This window comes from Symsagittifera roscoffensis, chromosome 2, assembly GCF_963678635.1.
Source record: "Symsagittifera roscoffensis chromosome 2, txSymRosc1.1, whole genome shotgun sequence".
NCBI lineage: Eukaryota > Metazoa > Xenacoelomorpha > Acoela > Convolutidae > Symsagittifera > Symsagittifera roscoffensis.
The window spans coordinates 28,767,022-28,790,967 of NC_087063.1; the positions used below are offsets into that span (position 1 = coordinate 28,767,022).

At 34.9% G+C, this 23,946-nt stretch overlaps 1 protein-coding gene across 1 annotated transcript in view; it reads right to left on the reverse strand.

The window, feature by feature from the left end:
* LOC134840136 (uncharacterized) overlaps nucleotides 1-23,946 on the reverse strand; it is a 274,304-nt gene that overhangs the window by 249,823 nt on the left and 535 nt on the right. The window lies entirely within an intron of this gene.

Consider the following 23,946-nt stretch of genomic DNA (forward strand, 5'->3'; position numbering starts at 1 on the left):
TTATCTCGGCAGCTTGATCTTTTCATTTCTCACATTCTATACCAATGATTGAAAGTTTATTATTTTACACAACACACTATTCAATTTACGACAAATATAATGTACACCAAATCTGGATTAAAAATGTATAGCCAGTTGCTGTGTAACTTTTCCACTATCACTAATAAAATAAAAGAGTTTAAAAAATAAGAAGAAACTTGCGAATAACTCCGAAAATTATTAAGCTTTCATTGATAATTTTCCATTCACGCCTTTTTAGTTTAATTTTTTTAAAGCCAGAAGTTCGGTATTCAAAGTTGAACTAGAGCTCATTCAATCATTATGAGCCCATTAATCTATGACAAGCGCTTACCCTATAAATAGCAGCCATGTTTGCTCCATCACTATCGGAGAAGCCAGAGTTTCTGCCTCATATTTGCAAGAACAAGCAAACAGTAGCAACTAAAGGAATGATTAACTGCAAAAGAATCAAGTTGAGAGTATAGGCTTCGTGTCAGTCTCTCATTCTGTCATTTGGAACATTTGGGTCCATTTGTGAGAAACCGAACAAAAATTAGAACAGTTTTTCTCAACACAGAGATTTTTTTGATTTTTTGGAATGTAATTACGGTTAATAGGTTAAAATATTGCCCTACTCTTGTTCCTCTAAATCTGGTGTTAAATAAAAACGCTTTTTTACGCAATAGCTCCATCACATCACATTTAGGATTTAGGATGGTTGTAAAAAAAATCTGCTTTGATAAGTTCAATTTTCAAGTCAATCTGGTCCAACTTTTTTTCTGACGCATGACGCTAAATGACATATTCAAATATTGTTTTCCCGCCTATGTTTGAGATTCAGTTGCTTTTGCCGATAAAATTTCTCAGCATTTCTCCGCGAATATTGTTTCAAAGTTTTCTCTATCGGGTTTGTTGGCAAAAAAGAATAGTGACGAGCGATGAGAGCCTGTTCTTGTTCATGGTATTACTAAAACTGAATCTTTTTGCTATATTGCTGTTGTTTCTATTGTTTCCTATCCTTCACCGGCTACTCTTATATACCCAACCAGTGTTTTTAGATTGCTTTGCGGATCTTGCTAACCCATTTTCTCTTTTTAAGAACCTGTTAACTATTTTCACTTCTGCGCACGTATTATTTTTTATAACCATTTCTGTATGAAACATGCAGTTCAAAAAATGTCAGACAAAAATTGCGCTTTATTTTTCGAGTGATCGTATTCTCAATACTATTTGAATGATATCTTTTCAGTGTTTTTCAAAGTTTCAAAATTGTTTTAACCTCTTTAAAATGTGGCAATCAAATTTGACTTTCTGAAAAATTACATAAGGAGAAATAGATAATGAGATCGTATTTTTTTTCAACACTCGCGTATTTGGTTTTTTTTAGAGTGTTAGCACAGTGCACATGGGAAGTTGAGACTGTAGTAAAAACAGAGACTGTTTCTTTCACAGTATACTACTACACTTAAAAAATACTACACTCTTTTGATATAAGATAAACAAATATTACCGTATCAGGGCGAAGTCCTTAATGTTTCGTCTACCATATAAAGTCATTGAAAAAAGTTTTTTGCCAAAACAAAAAGAAATGATTTTTTCTTCGTTCTATCTCCCTTCGCGTTATTTAAAGTACAGGATGACATGTCTGGTAACGCACAAATTAAAGCAAATTCCTTGCCTCAATTCAATTTGGTGCAATACTGTTTACTGCTGATGCTTAAACAACACGAATTATATCGCGCGATTTTTATCCCAAGTTAGTCAAATCTGCATTTTTCAAACCCCCATATAGTTTTTGTTTATAAAAATCACAGGTTAATATCCTATAATTTTGAGGGCAGGACGTCAGTACTTTTTAGATGATATAAAAAATAACCGTTGTTAATGGCTAGTTCTAAAGTCGAAATTGGTTAAGGAAAAAAACAAACAGCCCGATCGCAAATACTCTGACACTTTCTTGAAAAACTGGAAGAATAACACAACCGTAACAAAAAAATTTTATTAAACTGTTCAGTTGAGTCACAGTTTTTCTTTCAAAAATTGAGAAAAAACCCTTAGCGCAGTTGATTTTTTGCAGAAAGTTATTTTAAAATTGAATTAATTTGTTAATACAAAAAGTATTTTTACTGACTCTATCAGATATAACGTGTCGTACCCAAATTGATATTGTGCTTTCTCTTAGAAATTTATTATAAATAAAAAATCGAAAAATATAATAAAAATATTTAACACCAAGATACAAAGTAATCCTCCTATTTTTTATAAGCTAAAAAATTCCAAAAACGATAGAATTTTCTCGAATTTTTGGTTAAATTGAGTTCTTACACATTTTTAACCTTTCGTCCGCAGGCTAAATAATTTGCAAAGTATTTTAACTATCGTTTAATTTTGGAAAAAAAGTCCAGTTAGCTAGGATCTAGTGAATTTGATTCAATTTAGAGCCGAAATAAACAGCCGCTTGCGCTTCAGTAGAATAAAATATATCCCGCAATAGTTGTCTTAAACTATTGCGGGATATAAATAAGGAATCTTTTTGCTATATCATACTTGTGGAAATCTGGGAGCGGAATTTAAAATAATCACAAGTATGATATAAAAACTTCGTTCTTTTCTATTTTTTTTTGCAGCCCAAGTCATGTATAGTCATGTATAGTCACATTCGTACAGTAGTTTTTTTGCATAAAAAAATGATAGCATTTTACAAAAACTGGTTGCCTTAAAAAAATCTCATCATAAACTTATTTAAAATTCCATCGAAAACTCAATAGTACAAGCAGTGCAAGCATTCCGCGCCCAGTTTTGAAGGTGTTGATTATTTTATAAGCCTTAAACGGTAATTGCGCAAAATCAGCAGAATCAATTTTATTTCATTTGCACAAACAGAAACCATCTTCAACCCTTCGATTAAAGCTTGAATATTCTATTTTATTTGAATTTCTTTCATACAGTTCATTTTAAGGTGAACATACTGACTTTGGCTGTTTCAGGCAAACTTTTTTTCTGTCAGCTTTGAAGAAAAATACTTTTTATTTGTTCAAGCTAAGACTTGAAGAATTCAGCTTGTAAAAATAAATCAAGGTTTAATCCATCTGAATATGCGTGATTTTTGATTAAATCTTACAAAAAGAACAAAATCTTGACACACTCCATTTTCCTATACTGGATTTGGGTATGGAAATTTACCAAATCAACTGCACCATTGAATTTCTGGTGAGTTTCTGGTGGAGTTCTTATATTTTAACAGTGTACTCTTAAGGCAAAGATACAATCAACGTTTTGCACGTTAATAGCTGTAAGAATTAGGACAGAACAGAAAAACGACAAGACATTAAGAACTCAAATGAAAGTTAAAACATAAAAAAAACTAAAAATAATTGGAGAATTTATTACGCTAGCAATACTATTTACGTCGGACAAAACGCTTGCTAGGAATAAAGGGTCCTTTCTACTTTCTGTCTTAGAAAGTAAATCTAAAAATCGCTGAGAAATATTTTATTAAAAAAAGAAGTTTGTATGAATTTACAGCAAGTTGCCTTTTGACTCAATATCTATTTTTACGGTGAGATTGGAGATATTTTTCTCTGAGATTGAATATTATTTTAGAGAAGGGTTGGGGTGGTTGAGGAGAGTGGTGGTGGTGGTAGAAGAGAAGTTGTTGGAATGAATTCCCGTAGTTTTGAGCTTCTATTTATACTCAAATTGGGAAATCACGCCACTTTTCGTATCAAATGAGAAGTTTCTTTTAACTTCGTATTCTTTATTCGTACATTCGTATTTTACGAGAAGAAGGTTTCGTATGCTCGTACTTTACGAGAGGAATCGTTATTATTCGTATTGAATGAGAATAGTCGTTTCAATTCTCAATGCTTAAAACGTTATACGAATTATTCCAATAGCATTTCCCTTCCTTTTGCAAGGGAATAAAAGCATATTTCTTTTGGTGGTGGCGGCGGCGTCACATTTTGTGAACGCAATAAAATAATTCATGTTTCTGTTTCTATTTGAAATCAGAACATATCCATCCTCCTATTTGGAGAGGAAAAAAACTAAAACTTTCTTTTTTATTACTTTCACTTGAATAGTAGGGTAATTGTTGATCGATCGAAGCTTTTTCTTTCAATCTCATAAAGTTTTGTTGGTATTACGGGTAGCAGATGTTTTTGAACAAAAGCTTTTTCTTTCAATCTCATAAAGTTGGTTAGTAGTTTATTGGTATTACAGGTAGCAGATGTTTTTAATCAACTGATACTTTGAGTCAGGCTTGAATAAATATAAATACATCAGTTACATTTATAAATCAAAATAGAGTTTACACAACCAAGGGATTTAACTATAAAATTAAATACATCAAAATTATCTGTTTCTCAAAAGTTTGAAGGTTAGTTTTATCCCTTAAACATTCTTTTTCCGAAGTCTCCTTTTCTTCCTGAAGTATGTGAAGTCTGTCCAAACGCGTAATAAGGGGAGGACTGGTTCATACAAAGGGGGTATTTTTTTGTGTTTTTTGTTTTTTTTTATAAAAGTCAAAATTGTTGAAAGGAAATTTATAGCTATACTACATAGCTATATAAAGCGAAAGAATAAATGTTTAAATAAAAGGATAAATTTCTTACAATTTTCCTTCCAACCGGGCTATAAGTTGTTGATTTTTTGTTTTTAAATTGTGGATATGCTTTTTCAGCTCCCGGATTTGGTGCGTTTCATGTATATGACTGCGCTGAATTTGCTCAGTATAGTCATCTAACTGGGGGGTTTGTAATTTTGCTGTCAGATATTTTGCTGGGACATAGATTTTTTGATATTCAAGAAGGGAAATATTTATGGAATACATTTTTTTTATAGGGTGATAGGCTTCTAATTTAAAACGATTGATTAATGGATTCAAAGCATATTTGAGATCCATATCGAATCAGGATTGCTTTTAGAATTAATGTATTGTTCCCTTTCTAACTGAATATGTAATTTAGTGTTTAATTCAGTGGGGTGCAAGGGCTGTCGCCTAATGGTCATTGGACAATGAGAAGTTGATACCGGCGTATTTGCCGTTAGTATCTTATATGGTCTTACAATCTGGGTCCGTTTTTTAATTTTAGAATTCGAGGGAACCAGGGGTATTTTAAAATCAGGGGGTGAAATTTTTAGGGGTGGTGGCTGTGATGCTGTAGTTATCGGGACAGCTGAACTGGTTTGAAGTAGTGGCTCAACGAAGGATCGTGTTGAGGTCGGCTTTGCAGTGGGTGTTGTAGTAGTAGAAACAGTTGGTTGTTGAGTGAGTGCTGAAATCTGCGAGTCCAGTTGATCGGTTGGTGGCAGAAGTGAGAGGAGATCCTCGAAATCTCTCAAGTCGTCATCAAGTGTTGCGTCCATAGTTGAATCAGTTGGTATATCCTAGAACAGTAGAAATTTTTTTTATTAGACTGGGTTTGTTGGGTGATCCAAGTTTTGAGTTCTTCTCTCAAAACTTGTTAATTGGATGTGAGGATACATGCGATCCTGGTTTATTTTGTCAATTTCCTCTAAAAGAGGGGCTTGTATTTTCTGATCACATTCTTGTTCTATTTTTTCAGTTTCCTCATCTTGAGTGAAAATTGAGGTCACTATGGAAGTGAAAAGTATATTATATGAAGCGGCAAGTAATACTTTGCCAAAGTGTAGTGAGCGGCCGGTGATTTTGTGAATATGCATAGCTTTTATTATGAATACTAGGCAATCTAGAATAAATTTCACAAATAGAAAAGAGGCGGAGACTATTCCGCATTTTTCTAAACAGTATTGTACTTTTCCGAATATACGGGTGTATTCGTTTTTCCAAAAGTTTGGAGAGATGAGATAGTCCAAATAGATTGTTTGGGAAGAGCCTAGTGGGCTGTATGAGTCCTTGAAAAGAATTTTTTTAGCATTTAGAAAGGACCTGGATACTTTTTGCAGTATTCCTTTCATCTCTGAATTATCGGAAATCATATTCCAGAATTTTTGCATTTCAGCATAAGTGTAGATTGAAGCGCCTTGGCTAGAGGCTAAAGAATGCTTAATCTTTTGAATTATCTCTTTTGGTTCAAAGAGATATGGTCCTGTAACCCTTGTAATTTGAGGGGTTAATTCAATCCAGGACTTATCATCATCAACATCTAGTTGAAAGAGATTTGAATGTTTGTCGGAGCAGTCTTGTAGATCTGCCGACTGAAAAGTTTGTCGCGTAATTGGATCGACAAATCGAATGTTTTCCTTATACATAATGGGAATGCGATTATAGCATTCATCCATTAATTGCAAAGGTGAATAAAATTTCGGACAATGGTAGAGCCAGGCAACATTGCCATTGGTCTCTAAGAACATAGAGCGGTTTTTGGTTAGAATATAGCCAGCCAAACGGGGGCTTTCAAGTGAAAGCATTAAAGTATTTAATATTGAGGAGCGTTCTAGCTCACATTGATTTCGCAGAAGGGCTAACTCGGCCGTTCTGAGCATGTAGAAGCTATAAAAAAGAATATAGTCCAATTTGGTACCTATATGAGCTTCGTAGTCAATTTGATGACTTGAAAATTGGAGTGGCGGCGAATCATCACTTAATGTGAGAAAAGTAGAATTTGGTTGGCCGGCATTATGAATAGTTCCCGTTTCTGGGGTTGGTTTAACTTGGATTCCAGTATCCATATTGAAACCGTCAGTGTATGCAATAAAAAGTGAATCATATGAAGTTGGATACACTATTCTGGGATGACCACAAAGAGATTGCGGTTTATTCATCACCTGTAGCATAAATTTTTGAGAATCCCTTGTATGGGTAGAATGAATAGATGGGCTAGAATCGCCTTTAATTATGTAGTATGATTCTTCGTTTTGAATCATTTTAGCCGGAAATCTGTTTAAAACAGTGAAAATGCAATTGTTGGGTTCTTCCCAAGTATAAGCAAAAACGTCTAAGGATGTTGTTTCACATCCATTTGTAGACACTGGACAGGGCAAAGGAATGTTTTGCCAATTATTGACTGTTCCATCTTTGAGGTTAACAGTCAGAGTTACATTTTGCATGTAAGTTTCAAAAGTGTCCAATTTAATCCAAGAACGGCCATCACATTCGTTATGATGTTTGCCGTCAACTTTGCCAGCATGGGCATTAGTTACTGTTTTAACATTAAATTTGAAAGGAATATTTCCAATACTAGCATAGCCTAGGTTCAGATAGCCTCTGTCGGCGGCCGATTTACATTGATCGGCAGATAAATGGAGATCAGTAGTGATCATATTTTGTCGAGCGTCGATACCACTCGAATCAAAAGAATCGCAGAACCAACGCATTGATTGGTGTTTGATTCGACACATTGTCGCATTTACTTTTGTGCGATAATGTCTCTTATATAGAGTAACATAAGCATGGGCTACTTTAAAATTTTCTGGTTGGACTTTGCAAGGTGCTACTTTATTTAGAGAGAACATTTTGTTAGAAGTCATTAGTTGACAATCATAATGAGCAACCCGAAGATTATTTGCAGTATTTGCATATAATTGTTCTTTCGGATCAAATGCTGAGGTTTGATTCGAAAGTATTATTAGAGTTAAAAGACCAACCAAATAAATTTTTTGCAAAATTATTTTTGGTGGTGAATGATAGCAAAAGAATTTTTAAAAGTACTCACTTTAAGCATTTCCTCGAGAGTGGTTAAAACAGGATCTTGGTCCATTAGTTCACCTTCCTCTATTTCACTATTTGGATTTGTCATTTTGTGGATTTTTGTGATGGGAAATCTGAGTTAGATTTCAATTTTTGTTGAGGAATTCAGCAGATTTTTTTTTTTGGAGAGAGAGAGAGGAGGATTTGAATGAAAGATGTGGAATTGAGCAAGAATGAAAACAACTGTATATCAGTTATTTTTTAAAGGCTGTTTTTGCTTTTTTGCAAATCTAAGCTCTGATTGGCCGTTGTTATTCGGCGTCTTTCGGAAGTGACTCTTCTTAAGTCGTAATTCATTCGCCATTCGTTTTGTGGTTTTTCCACTCTGGCTTAATGTCGTGGTTTTTCCACTTAGTTTTGATTTGTTGAGATCTAGCTGTGGAATGATAATCATTCGTTTATGCTGATGTTAATTTTAACAACTGCATTCCCCTTCCTTATTGGAGGAGGAAAATGAAAAAAAAACATCTCTTCATAAAAGAGGACTAAAAGCAACATCATTTGTGTGCTTTCCGTTTAAACTTCATCTGTTATCTCAGTAATTTTAAAAATTTTTGCTTTCTGAAAAATGAGTTATATCGAGCCTGAAGACAATCTGGTGGACTTCCCCGAGAAGTTTTTGAAGTTGCGGGATGAGTTAGATTTCACACACGAAGCCTTGCTGGAGGACAAGGAAGTTGAGAGAAGGGTCGAAATCTACGACGGTTTAGTCGAAAAGGGTGCAAATCTGACGCCCATGGAGTTCATGATATTCATGGACCGGAGTTACATCTTCAAGTATCCGGTCCTGAATACCGATGAACTGTTTGAGCTGGGCTCAATACAAAGTAGGTGCTTCGCGAAGAAACTTCGGAGCCCATGGAGTGGAAACCATGTGGTTTCCCAAGAGACAATGGACTTTTTGTCCATATTCTTTGGAGAGGATGTAAGTTTGTTTTACAATACACCAAATTTTAAAAATAATAAAAAAAAAATTTTTATTCAAGTGGCATGGCAACATAGAAATACTATATAAATTTGTTTTAGTTTCAAGAAGAATTCTTCAAAAAGCCAGTGGCGGAGGCAGAGTTTAGACGAAAAATAGAGCTTGATATTATGTTGGAGGAGATATATCAAGCTTGGTGGCGGCCTTACTCAGCGCTGCAGTTTGCAGTGAGGAGTCTGAGTAGGGCCGCGGAAAACTCGTTGGAAAAGATGGCGGCAGTAAAACTAGTGGAATCGTACACAGATATTAAATCTTGTATTTATAAAAGTTATTTTTAAATTTATATCAACATGTTATTTTTGGTGTTTTGTGTTTTTATTACAAACGAAATATTTATAAAGTAGAAAAAGAAAAAAAAGAAAAGGCCAATAGAAAGAATTAAAAAATATATTTAGTTTGGCCAAATAAATGGTTTAGTGTTTTTATTTCTTTTTAAATTTGCCAATTAGACTAGATGGAATTGTAGTTCCATAAAAGTTTGTAGGACGATTTGTCCGTTTAGGTTTTTTGGATTCAGAAAGTGATCCAGGTGCGGATCGAGTGTTCTCATAGAAGCTTTCCTGAGAGCTATGAGGGATATTTTTTCCGTCAGTAAAGTTTTCTGATGATTCAGATAAACGAGGGATATCAGGAGGACGGGGAGTATTATATTGTGATGTTATATTTTGGTGGCGGCGGCCAAAGTCATTTGCGAGACTAGTATTAGGACTTATACTGCGGCTAGGTAGGCGGCGGTGGCCATAACTACTAGATTGACTAGTTGGAGGATTAGGGGTTTTATCAGCAGGATAGGGGGTCGAACTTCGAATAGGTCTAAAATTCTGGTCAATCGCAGTCGCATCGAACAAAGTTCTTAGATGCATGGTTTCTCTGCCTGAATCTAATGAGTGCTCATGAACAATGGTTTTATTTTGATCCTCATTTGTAGGGGTATGATCAGTCATTTGCTGATAACCATTGTTGACTACTGGCCAAAACTGGTATTGTAGATTTTCAACCTGTTTAGGTTTATTGAAAGAGTCGATTTGATGATTTGTTATATGATCATAAAAATCACTTGAAAAAAAATCACTAGAGTACTCTTGTAGTAGCTTGGGCATTTGTTGTTCTTTAGGAAAGTATTCAACAATATGATTGCGGTGGACAATCTTTTTTTCGTTAGTGAAATCGTTTTGAATTCCGTATGTTACTTCCGTGATTTTTTCAATTACGGTGTAAGGTCCAGATCTCAAATTCAAAAGTTTTTGACTTTTCAATAGTGGTTTGGATCTGTTTTCTAGTAACACTTTTGTGCCTTCTTTTATAGGCCGTCCTAATTTAAATTGATTTCGGAACATGTGGGCCTTATTAGTGATGCGGCGGCAATGGGTATAGGTGTTACTATAAATCAACTTAAAATCATTCTCCCTTTTTAGTATTTCAGCGGAAATTTGATTTTTTAGAAGTCTATCTATGGTCTCATTGTTTGACTTATGCTCGGTATGAGCATGATTTTCGAGACCAGCGCAAAATTCAGAGGTACATCTTTTGTTTTGGTCGCGGTAGAGGCCTAATTTAAGGCTAAGGGGAACCTGAGGTTTTATGCCAAAGACAATCTCATATGGAGTGTAACCTGTACTTGAATTAATGGCGGTGTTATGTGCAAAAGCAAATTTATTTGTTAATTCAGACCAGTTTGAGCCTGAGGTACTCAAGAAATGTCGAAAGTACTGGGTTAAATGTTTATTCTGGACTTCAACTTTTCCGTTAGTCCAAGGCGAGTAAGTAGTTCTTGGTCTCAGGGTTATTCCCAATTCAGAGGACCAATGAGCAAAGTCATTACTCATGAATGCACTTCCATTATCATGAATAATTTGTTGTGGAATACCAAATGTTGTTATGTATTTCTCTAAGAGCTTAATGGTTTCCTTAGAGTCTGCATGGGTGCATGGACATACTTGAAGATATCTAGAGAAGGCATCTATCACAACTAAGCAAAAGTTTTTGCCGTGACTTGATGGTCTAAGTGGACTTTTATGATCAATGTGGATCGTTTTCATTGGGATTGTTTCTAATTGTCCCCATTGTTGTAATGGAGCTTCATTCAGGTCTTTTCGTTTAGGTTTATTTTTCTGACATTCTAGGCAATCATGAAGAAGCATGTTGACCCATTTATAGAGTCCGGGCCAATAGAAATATCTTTTGATTATTTCCAAAGTTTTTGTTTCGCCGTGATGACCGCTAAGAGGATGCTTATGAGCTAACTCAAAGCAGTTTAACACTAGAGAGATGGGTAAGCAAATTTTTGGACTCTTAGTGTAGTCATCATTATATTCATTAATACATAGAAGATCATGTTGGTCTTCAATGAATAATAATTCGAACTGCCTGATATAGGCTTTTAATCCTTTTTCTTCACGATAAGGATTTTTTTTGTTTCTTTCTGGCTTTTCGTTTTGCTTTATGCAATTTTTGATATCTTTGATTACAGTATCGTTACACTGCTCTTGCATAATTGTTTCAACGTCTAAATTTGCTTCTTTAGCAAAGTCGGTCATTTTTGCTATCAGTTCAAGAGAATCTGATTTATTCTCTTCAGATTGGAGACTTAGGGGTTCAATTAACCTCAAGGATTTTGTTTTGGTTGCAAAATCATTTTTTGCTTTAACCAGGTCGTTGAGAAGGTTGTTCTCAACATTGCCTTCATATAAGTCAAGCCATTCTGAATTTTCCAAAGGATCATCAAGTGCAGATACTTCATCTGGAATTTCTTCATAAATGTTTTCATTGTTTATATCTGGTATAGATAGCCGTTTGATTTGGTTAATTTGTTTGCCAAATCGGAAGAAATCTGTTATATTTTGAATCGCACTACAAGATTCTTCAAAATATTCTGGAGCATCTTCAATGCTGAAGTCTCCTCTGTCACTTATGTTGATTAATTTCTTTTTTCCGCCTTGCACTTGAGCAATGACTGGATAGCAATCGTTTTGAAATACGTTATCATCTTTTTGGAGTACTGAATAACATATTTGTTCTCCATTGTCTAGGATGAACTTTATATCATTTGGAATGGTTTTGTGTTCTAGTTGATATCTTTTGATATCAGCGATGGGCACATTTCGGCTCAATAAGTCAGGAAAGGCTAGGTTTGAACCTGGGGTATAGATTATTTTCAAATTGTTGAATTTTGTCAATACGACTTGATATTTGAAAAATCTATGAGAAAGTTGTCCTTTTCTGGACCATAAGAAGGGAATAGGTCTGTGGTCGCAATATAGGTATAGAGGAAAGGGTGAACCTATAATGTAGAATACATAGGTTTGCAAAGCAGATATTATTCCACATAGTTCACGATGTTGAGTAGACATTTTCTGCTCAGCTTTATCAAAGACTCTAGAATTGGCAGAAACAATTCTTTTCCCTTCAGGAAAATCTTGAATGAGTATACACCCGGTTCCTACATTTGAGGAGTCGGCGTGAATGTGGAATGGGTAGTTTACATTAGGTATGGCATTTGAAATGTCATGACAGAATTTATCTTTCAGTTTTTGAAAAACTTCTTCATGGCATTGTAGCCATTGAAACTTATCACTACTGTTTGCCAGTTCATATAGACATTTTGCGTCCACATGAAAATTGATGATGTTTGTGCTGTAAAATCCCATGACACCTAATACTCCTAGAACTTCTGTTTTTGATTCAGGGGATTTCAATTTTTTTATGTCATCAATTCGTGAAGCGATTGGGGAAAGACCGTCTTTAGAGACAACGTGGCCTAGAAATTTAATTTTTCTTAGGAAGAAAAAGGTTTTGTCAGGGGCAGCTTTTAAGTTGGCCTTCCGCAAAAGAGAATGATATTCTCGAATTGTGCCAAACATTTCATTTTTATTTTGACTCTGTAACAGAGTGTCGTCTATGTAAGTAATTGCTTTTTTTTCTTTAATGAGGGGTCCAAAGGCATATCTCATTAGTTTACTGAAGAAATTTGGAAGTGGTTTCAAACCATAGAAACCAACTTGGTAGGTATATTGTCTACCTCCTACAATAAAGCTTGTTAATTTCTGGGCCTCATCTGTTAGAGGTACTTGATGGTAGGCGCAAGAGAGATCACTACTTGTGAAGTATGATCCGTTTATTCGGGTCATGAGAACTTGTAGTGGTTCTAAAGGCCAACTACAATTGCTAGTATCTGTGATTGAGTTTAGATACCTAGCATCCAAGACCAACTTAACGTAGTCTTTTTTTGGAAGAATGATGACTGGATTTACGAACCATGAGTTCATATCATCTTTTTCATTTAGTTCTCTGACTATGCCTGCTTGGATTAATTCATCCATTAACTTGTCCAATTTATCTCTTAGATGGACTGGAATTTTACTCGGTCGTTGTTTTTTGAACGTTGCGTCCTTTTTGAGTGGTATATGGAATTTATGTTTTGTTTTTCCAATATCATATTTGTGATGAGAATAAACATCTTGATCCTCTATCAGCATTTGAATTAGATCTGCAAATTCATCATCCGATATATCACTTTGCGTGAAATCGAAGTCAGATAAAAATTTAATAGTAGTATCGATTTTTTCCAAAGTACTACTATTGTCCTTATCAATTGAGGAGTATTGGGTAAACGTTTCGTTGACTAGAAAGGCAATTAGCCGATCATTATGTTCTTTGTTTCGGTACTTTTTAAATTGTTCTTTCAAGGGAGGCCTGCAAAGGTTCTTTGCATCATTAGAAAAGTCGGTTGCTATTTCGTTTTCATTTTTGCATACTTTGACTATATCTGAACCAATTTGTTCAAATATTTCTGATACATTCTCTGTATCAAACACTTCAAGGGCAGGTATGTCCTTGATTTCTTGTCCCGAAACATAGACAAATATAGTAATTCCAGAATGTTGGAATACATCGACAATGATTTTGGAAACTTCTTCCCAATTCATTTTATCTAAGCCACAAGCAATTTTGGGCATTGCGATAGATCGAATGTTATTTGCTATAGCATGATCTTTCATTTCGGACAAGGTATTGAATATAGCGTCGTAAGTGGGTTTCTGAAAGTACCTCTGTTTGGTAATCAGGTTATATATGATTTGTCCAGATTTTGGATCAGTGAAGATGAGAATATCGTTAATGTTAGCATGTATTGAGTTACAAAAGTGTCGTAGCTCAGGATACCTTTTGCTAATTGATTCAGCAAATCCTTTTTTCATTGCTCTATCTGCAGAGATTGTATGGGCAATGGGCATATTCGATTCGAATATGGACCTTTTTTTGAAGTCTACATATTGTAGACAGGGGCCGGATAATTGAGTATTGCTTTCCTGTGTTGTATTGACAACAGTGTTCAGCATGAAACAGCTATCAAATTCTGAACTTTCATTTAAAATTCTCGTTGTGAACTCATCACAATCGTGGATAGCAAATATTTTATCCTCGTATCCTTGAATATCAGTTACTGCATAGCCTAGTACACACTTGTTTAGTGTGACAGGATGATCTTTCTGATTCTCAATTAGGATAGGTAGGCTTTGCTCAATTTGAGTACAAACTGTATTAATGAAAACCAATTCGGTTTTGGTTGTATTTTTATGAGGCAGGAATGTAGTCCCTTTTTCGAAGTATGAATTTGGTTCAGCCAAGTGTTTGTATAAGTATGTAGAGCGTGCTGGAATGAACAAGGGTTCTTTCAAGTTAATTGAGACAATTTTTGAAACGTTAGGATATTCTTTATCGTTGTTCATCAACCCGTAGGATATTACACCTTCTTTTGATTTGAGCTCAACTGCGGGGATATCAAAGTAGAGAGCTTTTAAGAAGAGATGACAAAAGTCTACTCCTAATAGATTAGCAGTCTTTTCTTCAGTTATCCACACTTTGTGGTTAGATGGATATTTTCCATCAGTGTCGAAACAAGACTGAATAGATGTATGGCCAAACATACGTATATCAGATCCATTATAAGTCTTTGCTTTAATTTTGGATCGGTAAATTGTCATTTTTTGACCTAATTTTTCCAATTCTTGATAAGTTGGGTAGTTTATGAAACTACAAGTTGATCCTGGATCAATCATGAATTCAATTTCAAGTCCACTATTATTATTTTTGTCTCCGGTGGCAAAATGATATAAGCTAAGATATATCCTTGATTTAGGATTATTATCATCGCTTGGTTTCGGAGACTTTAATAGTTTAAAGGAAAGAAATCAGTGATAGAATCACAGTAATTGACTTCTTCCTCAACCCAGTGGGTAGTTTCAGACTGTATTTGATTCGATCTAAAATTTGGTGATTGAGATCGCGTTGAGTCTCGACTGTTATTGCTATTATAGCTTCCAGTGTTATATGGTCGACCTCTAGGGTTACTATTGAATTGCCTATTTTCTTGGTCGTAGAACTGTTTAGCAACTTGTTCATTTTCTCTGAATTTGTTTTCTCTGGGATACCTATCATTGGGGTCTTTTGTTATTGAAAGACGATTGTGCATTAGCCTTTTGGAAATTGTTTCCGTTATAGTTATAATTATGGCGAATGCCATAGTTATTTTGGCTAGGATTTGAATTGTTAGTAGATCTGTTTTGGTTATCCCAAAACCGGTTGCTTGGGTTAGGGTTACTCTGGTTAGGGAAGTTATTTGGTCTTCGATTTCGTTTATAATCAGTTTCAAATGAAACTCTTCGTTCATTTTTTGTGGTGAGCTCTTTCCTCAACTTATTTACTTCGTCCTGAACTTGCTTTTTTGAACATCTAGATATAGAATGTCCATTCATTCTACAATATTCGCAGAATCGTGTACTATTAGGTCTTCCCTTGATGTCAGGGTGACGTCGTTGAAATGAAGTCTGGTCATTGATTGCACTAACTTCTTGATTCTTGATCAGTTTAGTTAGTTCTTTAATTTGAGTTTCTAATGAAGTCATTTTATCCGTTGTTGACTTATTAGCAGGATCAGTAGCAACAATCAATGTTAGATCCTTAGTAATCACATGATTTGTGAATTGATCCCAATTGGCATTTGGATGTTCTATCATGTATTCATGAGCTTTTTGTTTAAGGGCTAGAGGTCTTAGTCCCTTAATTGAGAAATCGATATACTTTTGACTTCTTTGTCTGGTTTGTATAGTTCTCTCAGGATTTTGAGCAGCTTCAGTAGCATGAACGGTTTCATCAATACTTTCGGGCCATCCTCTATCTACAGAAGATTTGATTCTGTGGAAATAATTTTTTATTAATTCGCCATCTTGGCGAGCTGCATTTTCAGCATCAATTCTATGTTTGAATTGATCTCGTCCGTCAGTAAATCTGTTTAGGAAGAGATCTTTGAGTTGTGCCCATGTGGTAGCATTGGTTACATTATCATTGAACCATTCAAGAGATGTATCAGTTAACAATGATCCGAATAGGGATCGTTGTCTGCTATCATAGCTGCGTCGTGCATCATTATCAGCAGGTCTTTGACCTATTGAGAAAAGAATTTTGTTTTCAACTGAATTCCAAAAAGCTGTAGCATTTTGGTTCGGATCGTTTCCCGAAAATGTCATTAAAGACAAGTTGGGATGGGATATTGGGGTATCAGCCATTTTATATTTAGTTTAGAACTTAAAAAGAAAGATAGAAAAGTTTATAAATTTGGTTAGAAAACTTAAATTTCCGATTTGGAAATTTATTACTTCTCTTTATTTGTAAGAGAAATTTCATAAATTCTCCAGTTTGAGAATTGGAATCTTTGCTTTTTATCTCTTTTTGAGACTTAAGCAATCTTTGCGAATTTTTAGAAGGTGTGCCTCACTGGTCGCACCAATTTATTACGCTAGCAATACTATTTACGTCGGACAAAACGCTTGCTAGGAATAAAGGGTCCTTTCTACTTTCTGTCTTAGAAAGTAAATCTAAAAATCGCTGAGAAATATTTTATTAAAAAAAGAAGTTTGTATGAATTTACAGCAAGTTGCCTTTTGACTCAATATCTATTTTTACGGTGAGATTGGAGATATTTTTCTCTGAGATTGAATATTATTTTAGAGAAGGGTTGGGGTGGTTGAGGAGAGTGGTGGTGGTGGTAGAAGAGAAGTTGTTGGAATGAATTCCCGTAGTTTTGAGCTTCTATTTATACTCAAATTGGGAAATCACGCCACTTTTCGTATCAAATGAGAAGTTTCTTTTAACTTCGTATTCTTTATTCGTACATTCGTATTTTACGAGAAGAAGGTTTCGTATGCTCGTACTTTACGAGAGGAATCGTTATTATTCGTATTGAATGAGAATAGTCGTTTCAATTCTCAATGCTTAAAACGTTATACGAATTATTCCAATAGCATTTCCCTTCCTTTTGCAAGGGAATAAAAGCATATTTCTTTTGGTGGTGGCGGCGGCGTCACATTTTGTGAACGCAATAAAATAATTCATGTTTCTGTTTCTATTTGAAATCAGAACAAATTGTGAGCAGCGCCCGTCTTAAAGTCCCACCAAAAACGGTTGTCGTCCTAACAGCTGTCGCCATATTTATCGGACACCGTTATTGTAGACTTGGAGCTAGAAGCCAGTGAGTGAATCAAATACTCATTCTGACGATGTAAAACGAGCGCTTTAATTATATGACGCAGCTGAAATTGGTCAGGCTGTGGTAGACCAGAAGCTAGGGGTCAAGTCTCCAGGCGAGGTCAAGGATGTTTGAATTTTAGCTAGGGATCAAGCGAGGTCAAGGATTTTTGAATTTTAGCCAGGGATCAAGCGAGGTCAAGCATATTTGAATTTAAGCTCAGGAAGTAGATACATTAGGAATAGGAACACAGAAAAATAAATATGAGAAAAATTACTAACTCAAAAAACCATTGTCTCAAAATGTGTTCTTCTGATCTCTGATTTTTGTACTGGGCCCAGACTTTTGGAAATAATTTTCAAAAAATTATAATTATTTCTTGGAATTAAAAAAATTATCAATCGGTTAAAAAAACATCAGTTACCATCGTTTTGTAAATATTACTTATGACTAGTTTCGGCTGTTTAGATGTCCAGTTTCATTTTAATGAGAAAAGCGAAGACGACATATATTACAGCCGGTGCGATTGCTATACATGGTATGTAAGTGCTCCATCCAGGAGACTTATCCCACTCCACGTTTATTAGGTCAGAATAGTATTTCTCGATTACTTTTTCCACGAATGCAGAGTTCCCAGAAAAAACAACAATTTGGAATATATTTGCCATAGTCACACAAAATGCGTTGACACTCGAAACGGTTATGAGAATGGCACCAAAGAAATCGAAAATGAAAATTGTGGCGAGGAAAACAATGAAAGAAACAGCCGTAATGTTTTTAGGCGCATTGAAATCACTGAATTGGAAATAGGTCACGCATTTGTAGGACCTACCATTTGAGGACCATCATAAATTATTGTGTCGTACTTATTGTTCCGACTTTCGAAGAAAACGAAATATTTATGCTGGGCCGTTTTCTTGGCCATTTGGATATTTAGAGTGAAGGATGTTTGGATATTTATGCTGGGCCGCTTTTTTATTCAGTCAATTTTCGATTTTTTTACCTAGGCGGTTTTGGGATCTACTTAACAATCCCCCCCCCCCCCTATTGCCCGAACAATGCTGATATACAATGCCTGAATGGTATGAGTTGTCACCCAAAATTAATGAGTTACAGCTTTTTGAAAATGTTTGTTTTTTAACGATATCCCGTACAGAAATATAATAAAAATACAGATATGCCCAGGGTTAATCCATTTGTTGTGAGATTGCATATCTGTCCTGAACTGTATCAAACTTAAAATATATATATATTTCACCTCCATTTTTTTGCAAATTTTTGGTTGTTTCAAAATTGCAAGTTTGGCCAGGGTTAGGGCTACTGTATGCGCTTTTTGATTTTAGAGAGACGGACTATGCTTAGACAGGCTGCAAGGCCTTTCGTAGATTCTATGCGAATCGCAGAAATCCCAATTATTAATTATTAATATCAATTCGTCTAACTTAAACGAGACATTTTTTTCGATATTTTTACAAATCCAAATCACAACCAAAAGGATTTTGATGTAATTTCACGCCTGACCCTTCTGAGCTTTCGGCTGCAAAAAAAAATAAAAAACGGAGCCGTATCTATAGTTACTTCTCACTCTTCGATAGTGGTAGAAACAAAACCCCACTAACAATTTTATTGAAATGTTTTCCTCACTTATATCCATCATTTCATTAATAGTGTATATATGAATTAGTCTTTGATTATCAGTACAATCGGTATATATGAATTAGTTTTTGATTATCAGTGCAATCATTATTGCTGGTGCAATTGCCATTCCGGCTGGCACAATGCCCACCCACGGTACAATGCAACTCCAGCCAATTGACTCCGTCCAGTCAGCAGCATCAGGAACATGATATAGAATTTTAAAGACGGGTTTACGCATTGCAAGTCTCTGAGAGTCGTCTCCAGAATAAGACGCGGATTGGAAGCTGTTTGCTATCAATAGAAATAGCGCGTTCAAAAATGCTGCACCCGCGACAGGGAAACCAAAGCATTTAGGGGCGCATAAAGCAACCAGAAACATGATCATTGTTACAACTGCTACCATATAACCCAAAAAGTAGAATGCCAGGGCTGCGACTTCATTTTTGGGTTGATCTTCAATATCATCAAATTCTAAGCATTTGTAACCCTCGTCTGAACCAGAATAACAGGCGGCATAAACTATACTGTGGGATATTTTGTAGCTTCCGTCTTTGTCCTTGGCAGTCCACGTCTGGCCTTCGGGGCCAAGTGCAAAAAGGGATAAAATTAAGCCCAGTAAAACGAGTGCGGCGCCAGTAAGACAAGCAGCCACTTTTAAGCCTGATGCCATCTTTGTAGAGAAAAACTAAGCTTATTTTGGCTATCTTATTTTATTTATTGCAAAACTTGACTCGTTCAAGAATATTTAAAGATTTAATTGCGTGAATGCCATTGTTTGGAATTCTGGGTTGAATAGATAGAGATACGCTCTCATATTATCTTGATTTACAGATGTCAACCCTAGGTATATATATATATTTTTTAATTCATCATCTTGGTTCACTGTTTCAACGTCGCTTTTTTACAATCTGATAACATTCTGGACGCACTCAAAAATTTGGAACGAGATATGGGTCATGAAAATTTCAGATAACACGTGGGAAGTCGCTGAAAAAAACCCTAATAATAATTCCGTCTCTTGAAAAACACGATAGTTCAACTATCTGTGAAGGCATGAAAATATCGAAAAAGTAGAGCAAAAACGCTTGTTTCACTAAAGAATTTGTGACTGAGTGAGGGCTACAAACCAGGTCAAATTTGCCGAAAAATTTTTCAATTTGATTGAGTTTTAAACTCTAGTCTGCTCCCGAGTAGTTACAAAATTTCTACAATCTTTAGATATAAACCTCTAACTACATAGAGCACGTCAAAAAAAATATGATTCGTCGATTTTCATTTTTTTTTACCTAGAAAATAATATTCAACTGCTAATTACGTATAGCTAGAAGAGTTTTCGAAAAAAGTCATTTTTTTGTTTCGGAATTTTTTGATCGAATAGCTTGAAATTTATTACACGCATAAAAGGAAAAAAATAAAAACGTTTTCCAGAAAAATTGATTCTATCGGATATTACAAAATCGAAACTCATTCAAAGTATTATTGGCATTTTTTTTAGTATTAAGAAAAGTTGTAAGTTAGCGGAAATTTCCTACAAATCTTATCAGAAGATCAGAGATAAAAGAAGTTTTGGTAGAATGTTCAACCAAAACTCTCAACCCTCACCAATCATATGTAGAAACACAAAGTTAACCCCCACCCCCACTCACACATCCTATTTTGATTATTTTTCATTTTTGTGGAGACTGACAATGAAAACATAATATAACCGATTGTGATGTATGAAAATTCAGCTCGCATTATTTTTCATAAAAATCCAGCGCATTTATCAATTAAAATGATCTTTTTATCTTTTTGATCAAAAAATAATCGATACAAAACTATGATTAATATTTAAGGTTATTAACAGTATAAAATAGGACATCCTAGGATAGGTCACTTAGGGGGGGGGGGGGGTGCTAATCTGGTTAGTGGCATTTTTGCTTGAAGTGTTAAACTAATTTTTGTCCATTCATAGGATAACGAACTTAACACGTTACCTGGACATATCAGTTAAAATATGTTCTAACAATTGAAAAAAAAGCGAAAGCCTTGAAATTGTATGGCTCAATAATTTTAGGACTCCCGCATAAAAAAAATTAAAACAAAAATCTTGCTGTGTTTTGAATAATTATGTTATTTTAACTGGTCTCATGCGACTTAATATCTGGTTTGATGTTTTTGGAATTAGAGTGTAGGACCGTTTAAATAAAAAAGACTACACGTGTCTTAGAAAAAAAATTATTTATTCATATGAAGCGGTAGTTGCTCATCTGCACGGGTCTAAAATTATAATGAGCAGATCTGACCAGTGATTTTTCCCCAAAGAGCAGGAGTAGACAAGGACGGGTCTGGATCAGATATTTTCAGGCCTGGTTAACACATCTTCAAGCCTGGAAAAATTGCAAATAACAAATTCGATTTTTGTTTCTCTTCAATTGAATATTTGTTTATATAAAAGTCGCGGTCTCTATGCAAAGTTCTGTTACTTTTATAATGAGGCAAACTAAAACATAATTTTACTCTTTCAGTTAGAAGTTTAGATTTAATCTTGTAAACATCCTAGCGGACAAGCTTCATGTCTGTGCGGTTCTGAACTTGACCTATGCATGCTAGCTTCACACGTGACCAAGTCTGATTCTGGTCCTGAGGTTGTCAAAATTCATATCAGTCTCAGAAGTGAAACCACCCATGTTCAAATGAAACATGGATCAAATCTGCACAAGATCTGAAATAAATAAGATTTTAAGCAGAGTTTTTGTGAGGTACGGGTAGTGCTTTTTCTTTAAAATACATCATCTCATTCACAATATTGAGTTTTTCAAAGTTCAGAGTGAAATATATTTTTGAAAATAAGGCTGCTTCGGTCAGTGACAAGACCTTTCAATTCTGAAAATCTATTGGTTAAAACAGTTGTCTGGGATTGTGTTTTTTTGGCACGAGAGATGGTCACATTCAATTTGATAACAAACTCTACAAATTTAACGTGGTAAAATGTCCGATCATGCTCCGAATAGCGTTTGAAGAGATTCAGCACTTTGATCAAAACATCTCATCTTCCGGGTGCCGATTTGGCACAATCTTGTCTCTATTTTCCCCCTCACCTCACATAATCATCAGGTTTATGATGAAACTAGGGATTTTACAAGTTAAATATGAAGACCTAATATGTTTGTATTGACCCATTCAGTCCGTATACCGATTTCTGTAAGAATCGGACAAAGTTAGCAGAAAAATTGCTCATGAAAGTTTGCACGTGCGAGGGTGAGGAAAAAGAGCCCACTTAGGTAATGTTGATTATGCTTATACAACAACCAATGGTGTTTTCGTTTTATATTTCCTATTTTTCTCAACAAAATTGATTAACTTTTCATTACTCTGCATTAAATGTTAAGCAAAACAAGACAGCAAAAACAATAATTATATTTTATAGTCCACCTCAAGGACATATTCTGATGAAAGCAAACTTGAAGCGAGCCTGGAGAAAAAATTAGGCACGTTTTTTCGGATCTACTTAACAATCGCCCCCTATGGTATCTACTAAAGACTCTCCACCCCTATAAATAAATACAATAAACTAGCACTAGAGCTCGTATTGAGAATTCGAATTTTGCTGCATTCTGATTGCTCGAAAAATCTACCATTTTGATCAACTAATCAATCTCCTTTCTTTTCTTGAAAGGGGGGGGGGCGCAATTGTTGAGTAGATTTTTTGTTTTGTTTAACTGCCCATGCTGTATTTTGGTTTCCCCTGGTGTTTTTTTTAAATCAGGTGGGATTTTGTGTTATACTGGAAGATAACCACTTGAATTTTTTACACTGAGTCGGAACAGAGCTTTACAAAACAAAAATTCATAACAAACATAGCATGGCAAGTTAGCAGACAAAAAAGAGACAAAATCCACCAATCCAAAAAATATTTGTACTTAAAAATTTTAAAAAGTGATTCTTACACCAAATTTTCTACACGTGTCTTAACGAATGGGTTTCAACTCAAAGAATTTATGACTTGAAATAGAATTTTCAGCGTTAAAAAACCACTCATTTGTGTTTAGCGGCGGTCATTACTTAGACCTCCAACACTTTCGTAGACGTTCGTTGAGCAGAAAACAAATTTATTATCAAAATATGAATTTGAAAGCCCTGGAAATCGGAAAACAACTGCTGAATAAAGTTCTTGCTGTGAGAATCTGAATAAAATAATCGCTTCGCAAGCTGAGCCAAAAAAAGCGTAAAAAGCACGCGTAAAAAGATCCTGAAAAAATTTCCCTGCCTTTCTGTCGCTTTTAATGGTATTTTAACGTAGAAGTAATTTGGGTATCGCTGCAAATAAATTTGCTGTATTCTGTGTTTGTTTTTCTCTTCACTTTTCTAAAAGATTCAATAATCCAATAATATTTTGTTCCAGTTTGTGGTGAATATGCGCTCAGAAATTTTTAAGTAGATGTTGTTCCGACTTTCTTAACAAAAGTAACAGAAAATTTGTGCTGCGGGTGGTTTTTTCTTCAGATAACTTCCGAATTTTTAACTAGACATTTTTGACGAAAATTTTTTCATATCCTTTAACAGGTATTGTTGATCTGAATTAAACTTGAAAGTTTTTTACCTGTGATCAATTTTTTGTTAAGTTTCGGGGGTTTAAAGTTGCCATGTTGGCATGTATGGGACAATTAATTCGCGCAGAGAGCGGAGATTTATTATAACTTAGAAATCGTTCCAAATTTGTCGAAGGAAGCTTAATTGCCATAATTGATTTATTACTAGAAGCAAAATCTATCACTTTGTTTTTTATATGCGGGGCGCTGACTTTCGCAAAAAATATCAAATTAAACAAAAAAAATGTTTTATTTTATAGCATTTATTTTTTTTATGTTTTCTGCTGCCCCAAAGACTTTAAAAAGCAGTCGGAACATTCAGGGCTTCGCCCTGATACGAGCAGTCTTGTTTATTTAAAAACGGTTACATGACAAAAGATCCCTTACCTTAAGATCCCAAACGAGAAGATCCCAGTCAATAAGATGCCATTCCAAAAGATACCTGTTCTAAAATCGCCCACGACATAAGATACCATAATAAAATAACAAAGAACCTGAGAATTGAAAATAAAGCGGTTAATCGATCAAAGCAAAAACAAAGCGTCGGTTAAAATCAAAG